Source organism: Otolemur garnettii, unplaced genomic scaffold, assembly GCF_000181295.1.
Source record: "Otolemur garnettii isolate 467f Iridium unplaced genomic scaffold, OtoGar3 scaffold00061, whole genome shotgun sequence".
Lineage (NCBI taxonomy): Eukaryota > Metazoa > Chordata > Mammalia > Primates > Galagidae > Otolemur > Otolemur garnettii.
This window is the reverse complement of record NW_003852456.1, coordinates 7,536,741-7,541,402: the sequence shown is the minus strand read 5'-3', so window position 1 is coordinate 7,541,402 and position 4,662 is coordinate 7,536,741.

Here is a 4,662-nt window from a genome sequence, read left to right as displayed (position 1 = left end):
TTCAAGTACCACTTCAGAGGAAGCATGGTTAAGCGTGAGCAGCGTGCCACAGTCAGCCGTTGTGAATGTATTGTATCAAACCGACTTAAGTACTACAGAGCCAAGTAACAATCTTAACTTTCTGAAAAACAGATCATATCCCAAAGATGGAAATGATCTTGTTCTTTACAACCCACAGCTCATAAACTGTACTCATTGTCTGCCTTTCCCTGAGCACGGTTTCTCCTCCTAAGTTGGGGAGAAAGTCTTTTCTTCATGGCTACAAATTCCATTGAAGAGATTCATGGCAAGGGTGTCAGCTCATCCCTGCTGATGTAACAAAAATATCTCAGTCTAGGTAATTTATAGAGAATTTTTTTTCTCTTTTTCTTTTTCAATTTTCATTTTAAAAAATAAGTCTAATTTATCAGTGGGGTGAGGGTTGTATACCAACTTTAGTGACACAGAGTCTGATAAACCCAGTAACATCAGACCAGGCAACAAAAGAAAATTATTGCTTGCAGTTCTAGAGGCTGAGAAGTCCAAGATTAAGGCTCCAGTGGATTCAGCGTCTGGCAAGAACATGATGTCTGTTTCCAAAATGCCTCCTTGTAGCTGCATGCTCACATGGTGGACAGGTAGCTCCCTGTCCACTGCACCCTCACCACTGAATCACTTTACAAAAGACCCCACCTCTTAATACTGTTAGGTTCTGACATATGGACTTCTGGGGGGAGGGTGCCCATATTCGGACCATAGCAGCAGGTTTCTCCTACCCTTCCAGACATGTGGCCTGATAATGTACATTGTATAACACTTCTTTGATGGGCTAAACAGAACAAAATAGGTGTAGGATTCTCATACAGTGTGGCAAAGATAACAATTGGCTATCACCAAGAATTTTTCAGAAATCAACAACCATCCCCAAACAAAGCATGCTTTGCTTTGGTGCTCCTCCTCAAGACCAGCCCTTGAAATATCATTTTAGGTATCAGTAACAATCACCCAAAGGCAACATTTCACAGTAAATTTTGACTCTTAGCCCTAAATATCAGAGTAATCTCATCAAGAGCAGTCAAAATATTTGCATCCTTGTTTCCATAGATCAGATCCAAATTCCTGGTTCAATTCACAGCCATCTGCCATGCCTGGACCACTGCAATTTCCTCCATTTTTTGGTCTTTCAGATCTGCTTGGCTGTTTCAGGTAGTTCCTCAATACTTTTCTGGCTTCCTTTGGACTTTGGTATTAAATTACATTTCACTCCCTCAGTTTCTTTCTCTTTATTCTTTGCTGCATCACAAGAGTCATCAAACCAAGCTTTGTGACTTGCCCCTTGGGTTTAGCATAGCAGTTCTCAAATGTTGGGATCTCAGTGCAACTTTACAATCTTAAAAATTATTGAGAACCACACACTTACGTGTACCAGTTACTTCTGTCTATATTTACTCTATGGAAAATTAAAATGAAGGCATTATAAATGTGTCTATGTATAAGGCCGGGTACAGTGGCTCATGCCTATAATCCCAGCTCTCTGGGAGGTTGAGATGGGTGGATCTTCTGAGCTCAGGAGTTCAAGACCAGCCTGAACAAGAGCAAGATCCCATCTCTGCTAAAAATAGAAAAACGAGCTGGGTGTGGTGGTGGGTACCTGTAGTCTTAACTACTCTGGAGTCTAAGGCAGGAGGATCATGTGAGTCCAGAAATTTGAGGTTGCTGTGAGCTATGGTGATGCCATGGCACTCTACCCAGGGTTGACAGAGTGAGACTCTATCTCAAAAAAAAAAGCAAAAAACAAAAACCAAAAAAAGTATATAGGTACAAATACATTACACGTTGACTTAAAATATTTTTAGGAAAAATAACTGTATTTTTTCAAAACAAAAACAAATTTAGTAGGGAAAGTGATAGCGCTTTACATTTTTGTGAATCTCTTTTTTCGTCCTTAACCACTAGATAAACTTTTTTTCCCTAATCATTAGACTACCAGGGATTCTGAAAATTTCTTTAATGGCTAACTTAAGAGTGCTGTTTTCTCATTTATATTTCTGAATTTAATATTTTAGTGGCGTGTATGGAAGCCATTTGGCTTACTGAGGATTTATCCCATTTTTTTTTTTTTGGTTTTTGAAATAATCACTTTAAGTGATTATGATTAATATATGCACTTGTTCTTCAAAAAGAATATGTAATATTTTTGTATTTGCTAATGAGCAAATAAAGGAACTCATGTAGCAATTTATTAAATTTCTTCTTATACATATCACTTTGCTTGATTTTGAATTTTACTTAGTAGAATACTCCAGCATCATATGGGCAAAGCAAACAGTTAAGTTTATTGTTATAAATTACACAGTATCTCTCTATAAGTGACAGAATTTCCTAATAAAATTAGGCCATAAAACAAAGGTTAACAGTTAAGTATGATAAAAATAAGGTTTTCTGTTTATGACATCTTTTCTTATGAAAAACCTAAAGGACTTTTAAAGATAACCTATTTTTTTTATTGCTAACCCTCTCATATCTGAGCTAACACTTCCCTTGAGAAGATAAAAAAGACCAAGAGTCTCAGATGACTAATGACACTAAGAAAGCTGGTGTCAAAAATCCATGTATGCAGCTGACGAGCCACAGTTCATAACCCTCTAGCCTGCTGATAAAACTATTCCCAGGAAGAAAACTGTTCACAAGATATTATTTGAAAACTTTACCATATGGAACTGAAAATGGGAATTTGGGGCGGGGGGGTATTTTTCTTCCTTCTTATAGATTGTAGGTCTGAGCTGTTATCAAATTGTCTGATAATCACACCAAAGAGTGACTGCGGCTCAGAATCTGAAAGAGACGGAGAGAGAATTCCTCCAGGTCAGAAGAAGAGGATAATGATTTTTAAGAGTATATCAAGAGATTGATGACATGAAGAAAAATTTCAGGCAGGCAAAGGAAATAGCTGGAAATAAATGTCTCAAGCATAACTGGTTTTCCACAGTTGTCATTCAGAGCTGCCACAGGGAACAACTTCACAGTCTTATTGACCATGAAGCAGTGAAAGTTTCCATTAAAATGGGCTGAATTAAATCTCTGATGCTTTCGGACAAATAGTAAAAAAGGTCAGGCTTGATGTATTATTGACTTCATAATATCTGCTTTCCTTTTGTTTATTAACATTATTTCCCCTCTTCTTTCTTTATTGTTTCAAATACATTATTTAAACTTATCAGTATATGCAACTTTTATCAAACAGTATTATAGCAGACCAATCATTGTGCTTCTTTGCAGAATCACCTTTATATCTAATCACCATCCTAGATTTTCTATTACTATTTCCTTCTTGGACCACTAACCTGGAATGCCTAAGTGGTGTAAATTTGGGCTCACTAGTCTTATCTCTGGAACTGTTTTGGGAATATCCCAGGGGTAAGAAAGCTACATCTGCACATGATTCTGTATTTCGTTGTCTTTTCTTCCTGGCAGCTGGTTACCTAATGGCACATTCACTTGTCAGATTATCTGGTGACTTTGTGTTTCAATCACTTCTACTGATTTAACTTTTCACGTCTGCCTTCCATGTTAGCAGAGTAATTCAGACTCTCAGTTTATTTGACTTTCCTTCCACTACAAATTTCTTGTTTGAAATCTACTGGTTTATTTTCCATTTAAACAAATTTGATCTGGGCGGTGCCTGTGGCTCAAGGAGTAGGGCGCTGGCCTCATATACTGGAGGTGGTGGGTTCAAAAAAGCCCTGCCCTGGCCAAAAAAAAAAAAAAGATTTTCCCCTCCCTCCCCCTTCTCTCTACTCTCCTTTTTTCCTTCCTCCCTCTCTCCTTCAGTTCCTTACTATCTTTCTCTCTTTTTTCTTCTCCATCTGCGCCATGGCTTTACTTCCTTATTTTAAAATCATAGGGGAGGTTGATAGATTGCTAACAATTATTTAGTGCCCACTGCAATGAGACCACACATGTGTCTTCTGTTTTCATAACCAGACTCTGAAGCAGGGAGTATCCTTTCCTTAATTTTGCACATAATGAACCTAAGACTTCGATAGAGTGTGGACATGGACCTCGTTCATACAGGGCAGAGTCATAGAAAAAAGCATGCCATGGCACCCTTCCCTGTAGGGTGAGATACTAACCCTCCTGCCTGGGAGTCTGGCTCACACCAGAGCCAGAGAGTGTGCATCAAAAAGGAAAGAATAATTTTTCTCAATGATATTAACCCTCAAAGGATTAAAGTGCATTGCAAATACCAGAAGCTTCCCTATTAATCACATTTTACCACTAGGACATTTGCACTAGAATGTTTATTGCAGCTCAGTTCACAATTGCCAACACATGGAAGCAACCCAAGTGCCCTTCAACTCATGAATGGATTAACAAACTATGGTATGTGTATACCACAGAGTACTATTCAGCCATAAGAACAAATGGAGACTTTACATCTTTTGTGTTTACCTGAATGGAGTTAAAACACATTCTTCTTAGTAAAGTATCTCAAGAATGGGGGGCGGGGGTAGACAATGTACTCAATACTAATATGAAATAAATATATAAACAACTACAGGCCCACAATGAAAGAGAAACTCAAGTATAGTCTAGCAAGGGAGAGGGGAGGGGAGAGAAAAAGGAAGGAGAATGAAGGGTGATTGGTGGGATCTCACCTGATGTGCACAGTGTGAGGGTGTT